Here is a 21839-nt window from a genome sequence, read left to right as displayed (position 1 = left end):
GTGAGCATCAACATGTGCATTACAAAAACGATAACAAGGAGAGCAAAGTTCCTACATTTCATCAAGCTGATGTGGATACTGCATTTCATGCACACAGTACTGTCAGACACCGGCCACCCAGGCAACCATTACAACAGTGCCGTGTGCAACCTCACCTTTGTCAGGAGAGGCCACTTGTACCGATCGTGCTCTCGTGATGCCCAAACGCTTTACTGCTTCATCGGTTTACAAAGTGGACAATGCCCAGTGTATATTATGAACATTTCCAGGCCAGTTTCCGGCCCCAGTGACCATTCAGCCCCTCAGTACACTCTACAGGCCCCCACCTGTTGTGAACAATGTGCCACATAGTGACACTAATTGAGGTTTCTGCCCCTCCAAACATGCTGTGGCGTGTCATGTCGACAGCCCAGTGGAAACATTTATTATGTTGCTCCACGCATGTCCACTCTTCCTCCCACCCTGCCACCGCAAGTAAGCTTGCAGGGGGTTTTGGCTGCATCCGTTCACCTGCCTGCTTTTCACATGGCACCCGCCATGCCTTCCGTGTCAGATTTCCGCACCGCGAACATTGCATCAGACAGTTCTACAGCATCATTTCTTATTGCTTCGGTGCTGTTCTCAACTGCTTCGACAGACTGCTCGCTCACACCCTCCGCAATGCCATCTCTGTTGACCACATCAGTCCAGCATCCACATCAAGAGTGATACAAAGGACTCAGATACAGAACTGGCTATGCCTCCCAGTCAGCAGCAGATAATGCTGGATGAAACTCAGTGGTTGCTGTGGTTGTCGAAACAACCTACAGATCTCCAGGTTCATTTCCTTCCCCACGCCCTGGAATCCATTGGCTTGCGTCTGTGGATGGCTGACCAGGTGTATTCACTTACACACCAGCAGGAGCTCACGCAACAGGTTGGCACTCCTCCTCTGATAGCTCATCCGGCTGTAGGCATGGGCAGGCCGTGCTCCGCCCCCAGACTGCTGAGCCACCTGGCACCCAGCACGCTCACTCTCTGCCCACCGGAGCCACTGCATACACTGCATATCACGCCTGCGCCGACCACCCCAGTGTACAAACCCAAACACATAGAGCATGATCGGCCCCCTCATTTCCCAACATGCACTGACTTTTGATGCCACACCATATCTGGTGATAACGAAAAAAAAATAATAATAATAAATCAACTGACACCGCCCACGCACTGTCATCGAACATTCAGTTTCCACCATCACAAACAGAACCGTTCATCACATCATCACGTCCGAGGGCCCACGTTTTTGCCACAAGGCTCGCCACCTTAATATACTTGAGTTGCGCTTAGCTCACCAGCAAATACAGGAACTTCTTGAGGTGGGAATTTCACAACCCTCTGACTGTAACTGGTTGTCACCCATAGAACTCACCCATAAACAGGATGGCTCCTTTCATATATGTGTGACATTTACAGACACTTGAATGTTACAACTGTGATGGACAGTTATCCTATACTGAACATTTCTGACTTCATCCACCTCCCGCAGGTGCTCCAATTTTCAGCTTACTGGACTGTGAACGCACTTATCACCAAATCCCAGTTGCAAGTTGCACCCAAAGACATTCTGAAAATGGCAATTATCACCCCTGTTGGTTTGTACGAGGTACCATTTCATGCCATTCGGGTTAAAAAAACGCCACCCAGACATGGCAACACTTTACTGTCTCTCTCTTGCTCCAGTTCGACTTCTGTTTCGAATATCTCAACAATATCCTGATCTTCAGCAAATCCGCGCAAGGTCACAAACGCCACACCACGATAGTAAATGACACTCTCTCAGCAAATGGAGTCAAGATCAACACCGACAAAGTGCAACTGCACCAACAATCTGTCCAATTCTTGGGGTACACAGTCTCGGCCGCCAGTATACACCCCCTTGAATCGAAGGTGCAATCAATCTTATGCATGCCACTCCCTACCACATACAAAGAGCTCCATCGGTTCCTGAGAACAATAATCTACTAATTCCCTGCTTCAGCCAACACCCAGGTCACCCTCGCCAGCAAGCAAACTTCAGGGAAGTGCCCCGTTCCACAAACGGAACTAATGCGCGCAGCCTTCCAAGCCCTCAAAGACTCTCTCACATGAACTATCACCCTTGCTCATCCAATCTCGGATGCTGAACTCTTCACCACCATGGATGCCAGTGACTACATGGTAGGCTTGGTCCTACAACACCACCAGAATGACATGGTCATGCCATTTCAGTTCTTTTTGTAGAAACTTGGACATGTCCAACAAAAATACTCAGCCTTCGACCACACACTTTTAGCAGTTTATGAGGTGGTGAAACACTTCTGCCCCAACGTCGAGGGCTGACCTTTCCACACCCTGACTGACCATAAACCAGTAGCAGATGCCATATGCAACCCCCAGTGCAACCCTCCCCACAGTCACTTTCAGTATTTCGATTTCATCTCTCAGTTCTCTACTGACATCCTCCATATCAAAGGTGCAACATCGTTGTAGATTTCCTTTCCCTTATCAGCACCATCTCAATGGTCGTCGACCTTTCCAACCTCATGCCCCTACAGAACCAGGACGAGGATACACACTTCTCAACAGCGCCCCTCTTTGCTGTCTTTCACCAAAGCAAAATTCGTAGGCATCCGAGAGGAAGTCTGGTGCGACCCCTCCACTGGCACTCTCCATGCCCTCATCCCCAACCCCTCTGCCATTCATTCAGTGTTTGACACACTACATTCTCTAGCACACCCCGGAATAAAGTCATCGTCACACCTCATGTCCAAACGACTTGTGTGGCAAGACATGATGTGTGACTGCCAGACCTGGGCCTGGAACTGCATCACCTGCCAATGCAACAAAGTCACCAGGCACACTGTTCCACCTCTCCTCAAATTCAACATTCCATCTGGCCGCTTTCACCATGTACACTTAGACCTCATCAGCCCCCTTCTGCCCTCAGAGGGCTTCTGTTACATTCTTTTTTGCACCAATCGATCTTGGTGGGTAGAGGCTGTACCTCCCACCAACATAACCACCCAAACCATGGCTAAGGCTTTTGTGTCTTCTTGGATATCCTGCTTTGGCTGACTCACTACCGTCAACACTGACCAGGGCTAGCAGTTTCAATAAGCACTCTCCGCCCAAATCTGCCAGCTGTGTGGCATCAACAAATGCCGCACGACTGCCTTCCACCCCCAAGCAAATGGACTGGTAGAACAGCTGCATCACACTTTCAAGAAAGTGCTGTGGTGCCACAACAGTCTTTGGACCGAAGCCCTCCCGTGGGTACTCCTCGGCCTACAGTCATCGCACAAACCAGATATCGAGGGCAACATGAATGAGTTTGTCTATGGTGAAAACGCTGTCCTCCCTGGGGAGCTGTTACAGCCTACCTCCCCCAACAATTACAACCTCCTTTCCGACTTCGTAAGCCGGATCTGAACGCATTTTGCAAACATTTACCTGACCCCCCCCCATTTAGCCATACTCCCCCTTGCTCCTACGTGCTCTCCTTTCATGCAAGTTTGTTTTTCTCCACAATGACACCATCTGGGCCCCACTTGCCCCACTGTATTCAGGCCCATACGAGGTCATAAACCCCACCATTAACACGATGGACATCCAGGTTAAAGGTTTGCCGCTCACTGTTTCTCTCCACCACATGAAACCGGCACACCTCGACCCAGCGTCTTTCGTGCCAGACGACGCTATGCAGCCTCCCAGCAGTGAGGACTCGCACTCAAGCTATGACCACTCAGAACTGCCGCCACATCCCTCACCCTCACCTGGGTCTGTGCCACCATCAATGCCATTGCTCAGGTGCTCGCCTTTCCTCTCTACCTCCTCCCTCAGACCTCCACTAGTGGTTCTGCAAAACTGATGTCCTGCCCAAATGTGTGGAGGTCGTCATCATCCTCATCAACAACAACCACATCTTCATCCTGCTGCAAGGCAACTTGCCCCACCTGATCGCAGACCCGGTTCGTCAGTCAATTGCCAGCTTCTGACTGCTCCCGCACAGGGTCGACCAAACGCTCCTCCGAGCTATGGTAATCCCCCTAGGGAGGGTTACAGTTCAAATGCTGCCAGCCGATCATGCAGGGGACACAGTCCAACCCCACACCACTCCATCCTCACGTGTGGGCCGATGCCTCTTACCTACAGGAGTTCCACGTCGACCTTCCAGCGTGGTCCCTGCCGCAACAACCTCCGGAGATGGACATCCCCATCACTTCACTGCTGTCCCTCTCACCACTTTGTCCGCCGGACACGGCCCCCCTTCCACTGCACTCAAACCGTACTCCGCACTGCGGGAGGGAGGGAGGGGGTGAGTGGCATCGACAAGTACGAACAGCATATATCTGCCACACCAAGTTCTTTGACTCTCTTAACCTAATGGCCATGCCATCTTGCTTGTGCAGTTGGCTGTACGGTTTGTTGTAATGTGGACGTCTGTAATGAAATATACCAAGTCTTACTGAAATGAATGTGTTTCTTCGGGCTACAACCCAATCGAAAGCCCACAAGTGTAACATTGACTCCGCAAAAATATGGTACTCGTGTGGTTAATAGTGATGTTGTGATATAATTGTCAGTGCTATGAGTGAGTTAACACACAGTCTTCTATGGTGAGAGCTCCTCAACAATGATCAACGACTGTGTGGAGGTGTCAAGTTAAAGCTGAGAGCATCTGCTAGACAAAACCAGGTGGCTGGCTATGCAACCAGTAGCCTACTGTATGAATGCGGGTTGGTGCACCATCAGTGACATGCGGGCAGACTTGGCGAGTTGGCGGTTTCATTGAACCAGTGCAGACTGCCACTGCTGGTGGCACCTGGCCCAACTGATGCAACGTGGCTGGTGATGTGTCTAGTGGAGAGGTGAGTGACTTCCCCCACTATCATCAGCTTCCTCACAGCAAATAACATGGAGAGGGAGCAAGATTTAATGAACACACCCAGCGTGGGCAAAATGTTTGAGGAAATTATGAACTTTATTGAGTAGAAGCTTTCAGACCTAAGAAGATAGCTATGACAGAAGAAATGAACAAAGTTACCTTCTGAACATTTCAACAAGCTACCATAATACAGATGTTACATCAATGGGAAAGTGAGAACCTGATATCCGATTTACAGAAATAACCACATTTTCTTATGCTATTCCCACAGCTTGATGGGCCATTCCTCTCGAAGAACGAGCGAATGTAAACAACTAAATTAACATAGCAATTAAGAAACAGAGCAACAGTACTTTTATAATTTCTCATACAAATGATGATGCAATAGTGGTACAGCAGAAATTAACTGCTGCTGTCAACCCGGACAAAAAAGGAAATCTGAATAAAGCAGATGAGTAAAACTAAAAACAGAGTTATTGATGAAACAGCTTCAGAAGATGATACTGCACAATGAATGACTAACACTAAACTGTAACAGTCTTACTTGCAACCTACCATGAAAGAGAAAATCTCTCTTCATAATGTACAATGTCCCTTCTGATGTGGAGGTGCAGCAACTAAAAAAAATAGAATATGAGCAAATTTTTGAAGGGGACTAGAAAAGGATCATTTAGACTCACAGTTTATTCTAAAACTTTAAGACTGAAAGAAAGGAAAGTAGTTCATTACATACTGTAGTTAGGATCTAACACGAGGAAAGCCCTTCTAAGCATGCAGAAGGTATATTTAGGCTTTGAAGTTATAGTTGTGAAGGAGTACCTAGAAACAGACCACTGCAATAAGTGTCAGGATTATAATCATGTGGCAAAGAACTGCACCAGAAGTAGCAATTACGTGTGTTTACTGTGGGGAAAATGGGCACAAGAAACTAGACTGTTTAAATAGCAAGTAGAGCCTCATGTGTGACCATGTTTGAAAAGAGAGAGGTTGTGTAATGCAAATCGGAATGCCTGCCCAACATATCAGACGTTTCTAGACAGACTTATCCTACACGTTGATTATGCATAACAGACTAATTATACCTGATGATGGAGCACTACGAGATGAGAGGATAACTTGTCGAATATGTAGGAGGTGGAAATCTCCATTCAGGGGAAAGCAAAATGCGAAAAGAGCACGGAATTTCTGGCAAAAAAATAGAAAACAAGATGCAGTTACACAGATGGAAGAGAATTGTTCACAACCAAGCCACAAAAATGACTGGAATCTGTATAATATTTGTCAAAACAGGAAATCTGTGTTTCACACAGAAAAAGGGCACAACAGCACTCCAACAAAAGAAGGTATCAAAATTCAGTACAGTGAGGTGTGAAGCACACTTGGTAAAAATTGAAAACATCAAAAAGCACAATCACAGTGCTGAAAAGTACTCGTAAAGGAACAGAATCACCTCAAAGAGAAATATCAAGTTGAAAAAAAAAAGAAAAGAGAGAGAGAGAGAGACAGAGATGCCAATGCAGTTTAAAGTCTCAGATCAGCACACTCAAGAGTTCATAATACAAACATTGAGACAGGATTGACAGCAACAACTTTAACTGAGAGTAAAACATGCATAAATCTGCAACAAACCTAGGAAGAATGTGAAGATGCGCTCCACCTTGCCAGACTGGAAGAACCTTCAGTCCTGTTACCAGCATTGAGATATATAAGAACCAAACACCCAAAAGAAAAATAAGAACCAAACACCCAAAATGAAACTATGTCTGCAGCTCATGGTCTAGTGGCCAGCATTGCTACTTCTGGATCATGGGGTCCCGAGTTCGATTCCCAGCCGGGTTGGGGATTTTCTCTGCCTGGGGACTGGGTGTTTGTGTTGTCCTCATCATTTCATCATCATCATGATCACCATTTCATCATCATCATGATCATCATCATCCATGACAGTGGCTAGATTAGATTGTGTAAAACTTGGACTGTGTAAAAATTGGATCCTTGTATGGGTGCTGATGACCACACAGTTGAGCGCCCCACAAACCAAACATCATCATCAAAAGGAAAATATTTAACATTTCCTCTATACACAACATTGTAGATTGTGTTCAATTATGATTGAAGAACCTACCTTCTGGCTCGCAGTTTTTGGAGAACTTAGAGCTTAAAGTTTATCATAGAAGAAATATAGTATAAGATATTGAGGAGTTGTGTGAGCAGTTTGTTATATGGTATGGTAGAACAGCACTTTACCCTCACATCAATGGTGGTCACACAGGTACTTTCACATATTCTATACATAGATAGACATAAGATTTCCAAAAATGAAATATGCAAATTAGCTGAGGAAATGAAGTTCAACATTCTACATTTACAGGAACCATACAAAAAAGGACAAAAAATCCCTGGAATGCCAGTTGCAGCTCAGGTCATCACACACAGTCGAAGACCAATGACAGCCACTGTCATATTTGAAAACAAAATCTCAACTATAAAAATAGAATAATATTCTATCGAACATGTTGAAGTTCCGACAGCCACAAAATTTTATTTTTACCTCAATGTATTTCCATTTTACTGACACCACGGACGAGTACATGGTGCAATCTGAAGACATCAGTCATCTTTACCAAAGGAAGCTGTGAATGCTAAGTCATATTGTGGTTTAGTTCAGTAAAGGACAAAAGAGGCATTATACTAAGAAAGAAATAATGGAATTAAATATGGGAGTGGCAAGCAGAAGTGGAAATTCATTCATGTATGAAGCAAAATCTGGTGCACAGTCCGATACAGACATCACAATAGTTAAGGAATGTGCAGTCAGAATGACCAGAACCTGGAAAGCTGAAAGAGGTATCACCACAAGTGACCACAACATTATAATCTTTAAGTGACTACAAAGTTATAATCTTTAGAACTGACGCATGCAGAAATGAACTCAGGGATGATAATGCATCAGATATGTTAAAGACACAATACAAGATAATGAAAGCCAACTGGAACCATGTCAGGAGTGTTTTCCACAGTCCAGACCAGTGGAAGTAGATAAGATGAACACAAAAGCTCAAGAGAGCATGAAAGGTGCAACACCAATCATAAGACAAATGGGCTGGAGTTCACAGCTATTATGGGACAAGGGGGCTCCAAAAGCTGAAGCCAGAAGACAAAAGGAAAGGAAGATTCTACCAGAAAGGTCACAATGAAGAAGAAAGAGCTCACAGACTGGGCAGATACAGATGCTATAAGCAGCAATTTAAAAACCACCTGTGGCAAGTAAGAACAGAGTGCTGAAACCAAACTGTGGCATAGAAGCTAACTTTTGATCCATGGGGTATGCCAAATAAAATCGTCTGTGAAAAGATAAAATATCCAACAATGTGTTCAATTACAAAAGGAGCAAACGGCAGCATGACACAATTCCAGATGGACACATTCTTTCCAGATAACACTGCAGAGGACAAATTTGATGAACACAGAGATTTGTAAGACAAAAGTAGGGAAGCGTACTGTGGAGCTCAAGTTTCATAAGTGTTTAAGTTTATATATATGCTAACTATAACACATGTTTATTGCAGGGAAGCATACCCATATGGAAGAAAGCAAATGTAATTATCTTAAAAAAAGGTGAACACTAGGATTTCCTTGCTCCAAAGTCCTATAGATCAATTTGCCTTCTCAATATGCTATGGAAAGTGCTGGAAAATTACTATGCAGTAGACTACAGAAGAAAAAGACTTCTTCATGGAATGGACTCTCAATAATATGGGTTCATAAATGTAAAGTCAACGGAAAATGTTGTTAATGAGGCAATAAGACTTACAACAATTGCTAAGCATAAATACTGCAGCCACAGTGGTGAACACACTTGCACTTTTTGACTGCCTGAGGGACTTAAACTGTTCACAATAGAGATGGGCCAAACGATTATTCTGGAGTAACAGTTATCACAGTTCCAGTAATTTTTTTATAGCCATTATTTTTACTTTTCACTACCAAATACTCCAACGGGGTTACAGTTACATAACGGCGTACGTGGACTCCATCAGTTTAGTTATCAGTATAACTGCAAGTAGTGCAAAATGGCAGGAATGTCATATGACTCGTGCCATAACCTTACCTTATTAACTGCAGGTACATTTCAGTTGATGTTTGAACGATTATTAGTGTTTCATATCATATGTATGTAGGTTATCAGTCGCTATTAGAAATATTATCCTCACAGCTGCAACAGGAAGTACGCGGAACTATGCCACAGCACTGTTTAAGTAAAATGTTAACAACTTGCATTTTTAAGTATGAACTAATAGGTAAACTGAATACTGTAGGTTGAATTTGAAGCTTAACTTCTTGTGCCATTCACTTAACAGGATAAGTGTACAGCCCTGTAATACAACACAAAAACATATGTAATGTGATAGATTTGTTTACTTTTGTACAAGATAGTTCTATAGGGCAAAGTGTGAGTATGCTAATCCAAGTTTTATGTGAGATTTGGAAAACTGCTCGATTTCTCCAGCTACAACATGTGTATGACATATGAAGACATGCAGATCGACAAGATTGAAAGTGTTAACTTCTGGGATTACAACTTGATAATAAATTCAGCTGGGAAGGGCATACCACAGAATTCCTGAAGCGCCTAAACAAGTCTGTATTTGCAGTGAGAATGATCAGATGTAGGAGACATAAATATAAAAAACCTTACATATTTTCATTCTATTATGCCAGAAGGATCATATTTTGGGGTAACTCATCAAATCGAGCAAAAGTTTTTACCATGTAAGGGTGTAATAAAAATTATATGTGATATAAATTCATGAATATCATGTAGAAACCTGTTCAAGGAACTTCGTATTCTAACCACTGCTTCCTAGTATATTTATTCCTTAATGAAATTTGTTGGAAGTGTTTCCAACAAATAGCTCAATACACAATATCAATACTAGGAATAAGAACTACAATCTACATAAAGACCGAAAATCACTTACATTGGTCCAAAAAGGTGTCCAATATTCAGGAACGCACGTTTTCAATAAATTGCCAGTAGGTCAGCAACTATTAAAAATTTGGTTTTAGATAATGTACAGTTTACAGAGTTTGAAAGACTTTTTGATAGGCAACTCCTTCTACTATATAGATGAATATCTTAACAGGAACTCTTAGACCAGCTTAAGTAAAATTTCTGCTATATTTCAGTTTTGACAGCACTTGGGCACAACAGTCAAGATCAAGTACTCTGTGTACGATAAATTTTTAAAAGTGCATAACTATGTTTTATTATGGCAGTGTATTAATTCTGTAAATGTTAGAAGCTCCAGTTTACTGTAATATATTCAAATATTTTGACAATCTCCTGACAAATGATGATGAGAATAAGCATTATATTAAAATGTTTTATGTTATGCTTTCTGACATGTTATTTGTAATCACCCTCCACGGTGGCCAGCGGCTGTTTCCGTAGCAGTACAAAAATATTTGTTCACTCCAGTAACTATCCTCTCTGGAAACATCACCAGGATCTACCACCTTTAACTGGAGTCAGGAACACAGTTACTCAGTTACCAACTTCCAGGTTACCTGTAGTGGTAGCCCGTTAACTGCCACAGAACGAGAACTGTGAGCGAATAATGTTAACTGCCAGAGAAAAATACTGACCTCTTTCCAGTCACTCGAATTCCTTATGGTAACACTATCTGTACTACCTGCCAAAACTAAATTGACAAATAAGGCAGTGGCTCAAGGGAATGACTGTGCATGTCGATGCCTGTACTGCAGCTCCTATCAGCCACCGCTCTGACATTAACTTTATTTGACTGTTTGTGTTGAAGGCAGCGAAGGCTCACGAAATAGTGCACAGTTCTATCAACAGATAGCTCACAGTTATTTTCATGACCTATACAACACCCTCCAAATGGTCTGTCCCTCTCCTTCGTAGCCAGATCTCCGATGAGTTGAAGCAAAAGCACAGTACGAACTTCGGTCAACAGATGGTGCGAGGCACTGTTGGCAGTTATTGAAATAACTGCCAGTATCAGATGAGCGATCATCACAGTAACTGTTACTTCTCAGTAACTGTTCATTTCAACTGGTTATTTCTATCAGTTACATTATTTTTTGCCACATCTAGTTCACAAGCATTACACCATTTTTTTTTTAGAACTATTGTCAAAACAAAGAAGCAACACTGTTGTGCCCAGGAGAGACTCTTACAAAAGAACTTTCAAAAGACTGCCCACACAGCTGGTCTTCCGGGATCTGGTACTTGACCCAGTATTACGAAAGCTGCAGGAAATAAAGCAGTTGTAGGGGTAGCGGCATATGCAAACGGCCTGATGATCCTTGTGAAGGGAAGCTCCAGATGTGACCTAGAAGATGGCTGCTACACAATTCTTCACAATTTCATCAGTTCAGTAATTACATTTACCATTGCAACTAAAATGACCACATATAAGTTATTAAAAGTGACCCGACCGTGAAATTAAGCAGGAGGTTCACAATGAGGAAGTACATCAACAGCTATTTAGTTATCTTCTCGGATGAGCAACAGAATTATAGTGCACATATTGAAGAAATAAGCAAGAGAAACAAGAAAATGAAAAAAAAAGTTATCCTAGCCAGTTATGTACACTTATAAATACTAACGCTGACAACAAGAACATAACATTATCATAACTGCAATCATGGGATATTGTGCAAGTGCTTCAGGGCATGGACTTCTGTTCATAACACCAGCAAGGGTAGTTAATAGTGTGCTGTGGGGAATACATCTTCTGTTGACAGGAGCTTTTGGTACTGTGTCGGCTGAGGTGTTGCTGGTAATACCTAGCATATGTCACTCAATCTGTTGATATGAAAAAAAAAAGTGATGTATTGGCTGAAGAAAGAACACCACCATAAAGCCTGAATTTAATAGGAATATGGGCTACAAGCAAACAGAAAATTTACAGTCACTTGTCACCTGTGGTAGAAATAATGGGACAGTGTCCAAATGTTGAAGCACACCTATGGTTTCCTCCAAAATCTAAAACAGAGACTAGACATGAGGCACTCAAGTTCTTCAAGAGACCTGACACTCTTCTTGGTGGGTTGCTTTATGCCTTGTACTGGCACTGAACTGATCGAAGACAAACCTTCCAATATGCCTGCAGTGAAGAAGATACAACAGAACATACTACATGGGAATGTCTGCTGTATGGTGATGTTAATGTTTAATATCCTGTTGAAGTAGAGCTCTGCAGAGATGGAGAACAAGTTTAGATTCAGGAAGGATACGCCTTTTCAAAGGAACTGTCCTGGCATTTGGCTTAGGCATTGTAGGAAAATTACAAAAAAAACCTAAATCCGAATAGCTTGACCAGGATTTGAACTGCTATGTAGTACACTTAATTCCATTTATCATAGTTGATGTACAATACATGTATGTAATAAGCACTAAAATGTCTGTCACAGATATGTCTATTATGTAACAGAGCTTTCCAGGATTTAACTTGCAGTTTTAGTTACATATTATGACAACCATGTCAAATAAAGAGTGGGCATATAGACCTCTGATTAAGCAACATACCATACTCTCATCTCGACCTTTACTTCATATTCACATTTGTTATTTGTTGGCTTCGGCAACTAGCAACCAAATTGTCACCTGCCAACCCAACTTGCACTTCAGATACAACTACAGAGCGGTCTGCCACACACAACCTAGATTTCAAAGGGACACATCATCACACTCATACCATAGATGAGCATTATTTTGAAGATAGAAGGAAAACATTTATTTATTAATTTATTTATTTACATTTTCTTTGTGTGGAGCCATTGTAATGATGGCTTTTGCAAATGTCAGACTTAATACTATGATCATATTTACACTTATAAAATACACTATATTCTGTAGCTGTTGCTTCTTATGTCTATTTTTTACATTTATCACACTACAACTGATATGCTAATGCCTCATGTTACAATCACTATCTTAAAATTCGTTGAAAGAATATAAACATTTTTCTATTAGAAAGGATTTTAATTTTGTTTTAAAAACATTTCTCGTGTACATTCTTAGAGCATTTGGTAGCTTGTTATACCAAATCAAACCACTGATATATGGACTTCTATCAGTAACTTTTAACGTTGTTCTGTTATGGAAATAGTTACACTTAGTTATAGTGTTGTGATCATGTACATCACTGCCCTTGATAGCTTCTGTTGGTTGACTTATAAAAAATACAACTATTTTGAAGATGTACAGAGAATATATAGTCAGATATTTGTGCTGCACAAACACTTCACGACAAGAATCTCTACTATGTCCCATCCCATGTATATGTCTTATTGCTCTTTTCAGTAGTAGTAGTATTCTTTCTAAATTTATGTCAGCTGCACAGCCCCATAGTTCAAATTCTGTAACTGAGAAAGGGGTAAAGTGATCCACAATACACTAATTTCAGTGCTTGACTAGGAACTATCTTTGCGAGCTGGCTGAGGAGATATACAGCACTACTGACTTTTCCACATACGAAATTAATTTGGTATGTCCACTGCAAATTTTCATCAACATACTCACCCAGTAATTTACAGTTGCCATTTTCTGTTGCAGAGATATTAAACACACTATTCATATTGTTGTGGTGAGAACTTCCTGTTTTAAATGTCAGTAGTTGAGATCTGGTGATATTCAACTTGAGTCCCTGATCATTGAAGTATTTTGTTACTTCTGTTACACCACTAGTAGCAAGAGATTCTAGCTCATTAGATTCACTCCCATACAATAAGAGTGATGTGTCATCTGCATAGCCTACATTATCTACGTGTTAAGCTGTTGAACATGCTTTTGTAGCAGCATTCAAATCATAACCAGGCAGTTCAGATCCTGGTAGTAGAAGAAACTGTCACCACCATATCACCAGTATTTGATTGACAATGAGATAATAGATGATGGCATCAAGTTCCTGGTCACCAGACCTTGCATCAATAAAACTGAAGCGGTCCACAATCGAAATGTTGGACTGAACAGTACAGTGCTGTTATGGGCATGGTCTGATTGGAGATGGTATGAACCTACCTTTGTCCAACTTTGACTTTAGCAAGCAACAATTTTAACATGGATACCAAGCCATAGTGCAATTTGACATTTCTCACATGCATAATATCTTCTGTTTAAACTCAAAGCCAATCCACAGTGCCTCACAAAAAGAGAGCATGTGACACTACTGATAGTAGTTTATGTTAGATGTGGACATTAAACTCAGCAGCCTCAGTCAAGATATTCAAGGTGTGTGCCCTCACCAGATTTCACTCTTATCATTCTCTCTCATTGCCATCAACAACTTAAATATGACACCATAACACTGTACACACTTATCAGATCACAATACAAACATATTTATAACAAAGGAAAAGTGCCATAGTGAATGAAGAAAGAAAAAGTTTCCAATTACACGGCTAAGTCTAGCCCTCAGGGTCCCCCACACAGTAATGCTGTATTACTAACTTCTTTTTTTATATATTTAATAACACACAACTACTTGCTATGCTGATGTTGATGGTACTACCTTTAAAAAACGACACAAGGTGTTTAAAAACATGTGTCAGAAACTTTCAGGATTTATGCTTGACATCAAACCGTTCCAAAAAGTCTGATGAACATGGGTCCAAAAATTCTACATTAGGTAGGTGTGGTAGGACTTTCCTGCAGTGACTTTTGATTGTGTAATGTGCCTCGAACATGCATTTTTACTCACTTTCTTGTTTACAGTTGGTCATTGCATTTGTTTTGTATGATTGCAGGCCTAATTTGTTATGTTTTAGAGTAACTTCCCTCATAACACTTCAAAAAGAGGTATTCAGTGTCTGAAATGATAGATATGTACTACACGTATGGCCTCACAGGTGGGAATGCAGATGCAGCACATCAACTTTCTGCCGAACATTACCTGTGGAGGCAGTTTCCTTGTGCAAGGATGCCGTCACTCTACCAACACTTGCAAGACACAGGCTCAATTTGAGAACAGAGTTGCAGGTGGTAGGAGACCATGTCGTGTACAAAAGCCTGAGATTGAAGAATGGATTCTTGTGTTGTGGGTGAAACTCCATCAACTAGAACAAGAATAATTGTGAGGAGGGATGGCATTAATCAGATGGCTTTTCACCCTGATGGGCACTTCAGTTATCATAACAGTCATGTCTAGGGTTATGAGAATGGTCATTAAGTGTAACGAGATAGACATCAACAGAGGTTCAGCCTCAATATATGGGATGGAATCTTTCATCATCATCTTACTGCATTCTACTTCTTTCTGCACTGTCTCACTGAACAAACATATCTACAGTTCTTTAGGCATAAGCTACCTCATTTACTTGACAATGTACCTCTAGAAGTCATCCTATGAATGTGGTTTATGCCCCATGTAGCACCATCCCAGTGTACATGGGTAGTTAGCCAAAAGCTAAATAACCAGTTTCCAAACATGTTGGTCAGTCAAGAGGAATCTATTACATGGCTTGGCTGATCACCAGATCTCAATCCAATAGATGTTTCCCTTGGGGGACATTTAAAATCATTGGTTTATTCAGTTCAAGTAATTAACGTTTGTATTCTGAGAGAGTGTATCCACAAATGGATTTGACCTAAAACAGAACATGCCATAAGTTTTTTACATCGTACGACAATGCATGGAATGCAGGGTCAGGGGATGCAGGGAAATAGGAAGTGGTCACTTCAAGCAGCTTTTGTAAATGTACATGTATCATTTTTGTACTGTGAATAACAAATCCTTTCACATCTTCCTAGCAAAGGAGTTTTGGACCTATGTTAATATGAACTTTTAGTAATGTTTTGATGTCAAGAACAAATTCCTAAAGTTTCTGATACATATTATTACACACCGTGTATAGGCCCTACAATAATCTGCGATGCTTTCATAGTCAAGTTTAGCTCTATTTACAGTTTATGACTGACTAAAGATAGGGTGTGATTTGTTACAAGAACAGAGATGCATTTAATGTATGATGTACAAGAATGTAGTACTCAGAAAGCCAAACACATGTATTGCCAAAGATCTGGGTAGCTCAAAGCATTGAGGCACAGCGTATTTGGGATGAACTGTGTGTGTGTGTGTGTGTGTGTGTGTGTGTGTGTGTGTGCAGAGGTCGTGTTGGAGAAAGTGGTGGTGCACTCTAGTGTAGGATGTTTGTACCTCTACATTGTAAGTGATGTTTCTGTGGCACTGAACTTAGAGCTGCAGTAGCAATGTTTTGGGAATTTGTTTTTATTCCCTTGACAGTGAGTTGTTTTAGTTTCGCTAATTATTAGCTACTGATTTGTGTGCAGTTTTGAAATGGTTGTTCTGTCATGTTGTTAATAGTTTGAAAGTTACTTTTTGGTGTTTCATTTGATACTATGCATGGATTTTACAACGAAAGTTACTAGTCACTGGGGTCAACAGAAGCGTCCGATTAGACCCGTCTGCTTTGACCCATTATGTAAGGGTGTTGTGTGTGACTGGGGTTTATGAGTTGGTTCTGTTTGTAGATGTCGTCTTGTTGTGTTTGGTGGTGGCAAGTAATTGGTTTTTAGGTCTATTTTTCTCGAGTTTTAATGGTTAGGTTAGTGGTGTTTAACGTCCCGTCGACAACGAGGTCATTAGAGACGGAGCACAAGCTCGGGTTAGGGAAGGATGGGGAAGGAAATCGGCCGTGCCCTTTCAAAGGAACCATCCCGGCATTTGCCTGAAACGATTTAGGGAAATCACGGAAAACCTAAATCAGGATGGCCGGAGACGGGATTGAACCGTCGTCCTCCCGAATGCGAGTCCAGTGTGCTAACCACTGCGCCACCTCGCTCGGTGAGTTTTAATGTTTTGTGTATCTATTGTGTATTGAATATAATAGAGGGAAACATTCCACGTGGGAAAAATATATTTAAAAAGAAAGATGATGAGACTTACCAAACAAAAGCGCTGGCAGGTCGATAGACACACAAACAAACACAAACATACACACAAAAATCTAGCTTTCGCAACCAACGGTTGCCTCGTCAGGAAAGAGGGAAGGAGAAGGGAAGACAAAAGGATATGCGAAAGCTAGATTTTTGTGTGTATGTTTGTGTTTGTTTGCGTGTCTATCGACCTGCCAGCGCTTTTGTTTGGTAAGTCTCATCATCTTTCTTTTTAAATATATTGTGTATTGAATGTGTTTTCATCTATGTAGGGATGTTTGACTTTTGAAGTGTTGTGGTTTTGGTTTGTTTTTTGTAGTTGTAGGTGTTGGTGTTGGTTTTTTCGTATCAATAGTTGTGGCTGACCTATAAAGGTCAAGTGAAATGACTGATTCCAATTTTCGTAGTTTTATATGTAGGTATTGGTGTTTTGGTATTGTCAGCTGTGGTCAAGGGAAATGTCTGATTCCAATTTCTGTAGTTTTTGCTGTAGGCATTGGTGTTTTGGTATCATCAGCAGCAGTTGGCGTATATAAGTCAAGGGAAGTGTCCAATTCCTATAGATCTTGTAATTATTATTTTTTTTACAATTAAATCAATACACTGAAATTAATACCCTTAGCTGAATACAGGCGTTGATATACAATGGGGACAGTTGAAAATGTGTGTCCCGACCGGGACTCAAACCTGGGATATGCTGCTTACATGGCAGACACTCTATCCATCTGAGCCACAGAGGACATGTCCGAAAGAACAGATACCACCTTCATATATACAGTTAAGGCTCACCGGCCATTTGACCATCTTCTGTGCGGATGCACACACATTGCCCAAACTCTTATGGGAATTCTTAAATTTTGATAATAGTTCTGCTAGTTGCATGTTTTGGTATCGTTTTTTTTCTTTTGAGCTAAACTGACCAAGAAAAATCTGTGACACTGGTTTTTAATGGTGTGTGTGTGTGTGTGTGTGTGTGTGTGTAAGAGAAGAGAGAGAGAGAGAGAGAGAGAGAGAGAGAGAGAGAGAAAGGGGGGGGGGGGGGGGGTTTGAGGTGGTTGGCTGCTGAACTTTTTGTTTGAGGTATATACTTCAAATGAAATAGGCCCTATCTGATTCCCGTTGTGTATTTTTTTGTGAGTTCTTGTTAGGTTTATTCTCGAGGAATTTGTGTGCGGTGTTTTTCGGTTTTGTTTGTTTTGGAATGGTGACGTTATTCTCAGAGTTGCATAGTTAGCTTGTCCACGACTTAACGGCATCTACTTCCCCCACTTGTCCCAGTAGTTTCATTTTATTGCTGGAATGAAATATTGTGTGTCATTTATATCTTTGTTCATGGGTGTACCTTGTGATGTTATGGTCACCATACTGTATACACTTGAAACAGGGATGTCTGCTATCTCAATTGCGTCATTGTGAAAGCAGACAGATGGAATCTGAATTTTCGGTATTTCCTCTGGTTGCATAGCAAAATTTGAGGAAATGGGTATTGGATAATATCGTAGGTTACTCATCCATTGAACTGCCTGGGAAATACACTCTCTGAAACAGACAATGTGGAGATTATGTTACTGGTGAAGCCACAATTACACCCACATCACAACAAATGCCTGCAACCAATTAGGCCAAATGATGTCATTGTATCTATAGATTATCTTAAAATGCATGCATTGTGACTGATGGGCATTACTATGAACAACTAAAGTTGATACCATACAATGGGAGTTGTCCATATAAAACTAAATCCGCATTTCTTACTAATGATTCCTTATCAGAGTTCCCAGCTTATGATTTTATATGATTTGTATAATTTACATCCTATAGGTTTGGAGATCTTGATAAGTAAGTATGATGGTGTCTATTTGCATAGCCCTATAACAGCTATCTTGAAACTACAAATATCGTGGGTACTGTGTACTGGGGTCAACGGAAGCATCCGATTCCATCCATCTGCTTGATCTGTGACGTAATGGTGCTGTGGTGTGTGACGTCATTATGGCGCGGAGTTTGAGTTGGTTGTGTTTGAAGGAGTCATCTTGTTGTGGTTGATGGGATGGTACCCTCTGGTGATGTTTTGGCAGTGTTTGCAGTTCGGGACGTAAGGATTGGAAGTTTTTTCAGTGAATTATCAATTAACTTTTTTTTTGTTTATGTGTTTGGTGTTTTTGTTAGGTATAATTGGTGCGCTGTTTGTAGTGCGATAAGACGTTTAATTTACTGTGTACACTTGTTAGGCATGGATATGACGATGAAATACAACAGTGTTACATTTTTTTATTTTTGTTGTGGGTGGTTGGGGGTCTTTTTGTTTGTGTTTTCCTTGTTTGTTTGTGTGGGGTGGGTGGATGGTTAGAGTGGCCGATCTAGCTTGCAGTGCCGAATGTTGTTGGTGGTAAGTAATTGTTTCTTTGGGTCTATTCTTCTAGAGGTGTAATGTTTTGTGTATTTATGGTGTACTGATTGTGTTTTAATTTCTATAGGGAAGTTTGATTTTTGGGTTTTTGAGGTGGTGGTGTGTTGGTTTTATTTTTTGTAGTTGTGGATGTTGGTGTTTCGGTGTGTCAGCTGTGGTTGACCTACATAGATCAAAGGAAATGTCCAATTCCAATTTTCGTAGTTGTAGGTGTTGTTTTTTTGGTATCGACTGCTGCGGTTGAGCTATAGGTCAAGGCAAGTGTCCGATTCCTGTGGATTTTGTTTGGGTAGCGGATGTTGTCGCTGTTTTTTTTTTTAGTTCATTTTGTGTTTTTGGGATCATGTTGTGTCTTTTTTAATGTTATATTTAACTTGTCCCCACCGTAAAACCCCCAGTTTCCCGCTGTTGTCCCACTAGTTTGATTGTATTTTTGGAGGGGATGTTATTGTCTTATTTATATGTATTTTCGTGTTTGTTGCCGTATGTACGCAGTGACAGATAAGCACCATATTGGAGACGCTGAGAATGGATATTTCCGCCATACTGTTGACGTCATGGGTCAAAGCAGACGGGTGGAATCGGACACTTTCGTATGTTATAAATTCATTACAGTACTAACAAGGTTCACAGTGCCAAAGAAGTAGGCCTATAAATTGGTACCTACTCCTTTACTTTTACTTTGACGTTTGCGAATTACTAAAACAACGTCTGATATAAGGGTGTCACTTGGTGAAGCACTTGAATACAGCATTTCACCCAGAAATTTGGGCAATGATACAATGTCTGCTTTTTTTTTTAATTATATATATATATATTACAAAATCGCACAAGATTGCAGGCTAGGGTGTGATAGTGAAGCCTGCTCGATATCTTGGCTGTGGTGACAAATTTAACTGTTGTTTAGTCCGAGCTTCAGGTAAATTTGGACGATGTTAATTTGATTGTGTTTCGACGATATCAATGAATGTGAATGCGCATTAAAGCTAGTACTAACGGATTGATTTGAGGTGCGGCTATTACATTTTGTGCATAAACTACGAAAACTGTAATGTGGTGAGGGATTTCACTGTGTAACTTTTACCACATAATAATTCTTGCAAGTGGCCACTGACACGTAGCATCTGTGCACTTATTTCTGCCTTACAATTTTAAATGCCTTACATTTTAGCAAAAAAAAAAAAAAAAAAAAAAAAAATATGACACATGACATGCCGCGGCCTTCTATCATAAACATTAGACTGCCAGAAGACAAAAACACGCAAAACGCCATATCGTAATCTACAAACCTTGGCAGCTGACTTGTTTTGCAACCCGATTTTATTCACCGTTTGTATGCAACGTCAACCACTCTGTAATGAGACAATAATGCGTACCGGCGTCAGTATATGTAAACAAATCAAAGATCTTGCCAATGAAGTGGAATTTGTCTTGCATCTTTGATTGTACTTCACCTAGCGCGCTTCCACATGCATTGAACAACTGCACATGCTTGCACCCAACAGCAAAGCCTTCGTATGGCAGTGCGTGCTTAGAATTTCTACTGCTATAGTTCTTAAGATGAAATCAACTGAAATAATTCGTGCAATCGTCAATGCAGTTTTGAAGATTGCAGAACAACAACTTCAAAAACAGTAATAAAAAAGACGTGTGAGATGATGTTTACTATTTATAACATAGTGAATGTACATTGGCAAGTAAGGCTCTTAACTGGAAAGTACTGTTTTGTTTTTATACTTAAAATCCGCCAGGGTTATGTAATGTCACAGATGCTGAAACAATATTTTTTCCGTACTCAATCTCGTAAATTAGTACTAATCAGTAACGCAATTCATTTTTCAGTGATTGCATCAATAACAATACTGTTGAGTTTATATGGGTTTTATTTCAGCTTATGAGCAGCTCTGTGAAGTCACAAATAAATTTTATATTTTCGTTTCACTTTAATCGTTACACTCATTAATAAAAGCCACAATGTAGTACAATTATGTTGAAACCAAAACAGCTTTAAAATATTGGTAGTTTAGCACTAATGTGAATACTGGCAAGAGACTACTCTAGGTCAGTGGTTTTCAAGCTTTTTTGCTCAGAACCAATACTGACATTGCAGCTAGAACCATATATACTGTACTGAATACTAATTGGCAAGCGACAAAAATTAGTGTATTATAAGCCCCCAATAGACTTGCTATAATACGGGTAAGACAAGTTGGCCGCCAGACGCAGTTAATGATGGTTAAATTCAGTTTCATTCAGAACAGTTTGTATCAACTGTTCTCTGTTTCTCATTGCTGCCACCACTCAGTGATATAAAAGCTGTAACAGTGTAATTGTCCGATGCAGTGGTGTTACGCTTCTGTGTTACCAGATCATTAACTGATTAATAGAAGTAATAGCATTTATATCTAAATGCATTATGCAACATGAGACATGATCACAAATGTTTTCTAAATATTTTGAATGTTCATACTCTTGGGTGCAGTTATGTACCACATTTGAAAATGAATGTCACTATAATGAGCATTTAAGAATTCCTGTTACTTCCACATCAAAGTTTATACCAGAGCAACTGATCGGTACAAGGCTCACATGCCTATGAGTAG

At 40.8% G+C, this 21839-nt stretch overlaps 1 protein-coding gene across 3 annotated transcripts in view; it reads right to left on the bottom strand.

The window, feature by feature from the left end:
- The window catches only part of LOC126188131 (ribosome-recycling factor, mitochondrial), a 57188-nt gene extending 36540 nt beyond the window's left edge, over nt 1-20648 (bottom strand). For all 3 annotated transcript variants that reach the window (XM_049929612.1, XM_049929609.1, XM_049929611.1), the window contains exon 1: nt 20526-20648. The gene's annotated coding sequence lies outside the window, so the exon portion shown is untranslated. The remainder of the gene's footprint in view (nt 1-20525) is intronic.
- Between the last annotated feature and the right edge of the window lie 1191 nt (nt 20649-21839).

The sequence above is a fragment of the Schistocerca cancellata genome, chromosome 5 (genome assembly GCF_023864275.1).
Source record: "Schistocerca cancellata isolate TAMUIC-IGC-003103 chromosome 5, iqSchCanc2.1, whole genome shotgun sequence".
Classification (NCBI taxonomy): Eukaryota; Metazoa; Arthropoda; class Insecta; order Orthoptera; family Acrididae; genus Schistocerca; species Schistocerca cancellata.
The sequence above is the reverse complement of the archived record's forward strand: the minus strand, read 5'-3'. Positions and strand labels throughout refer to the sequence as shown.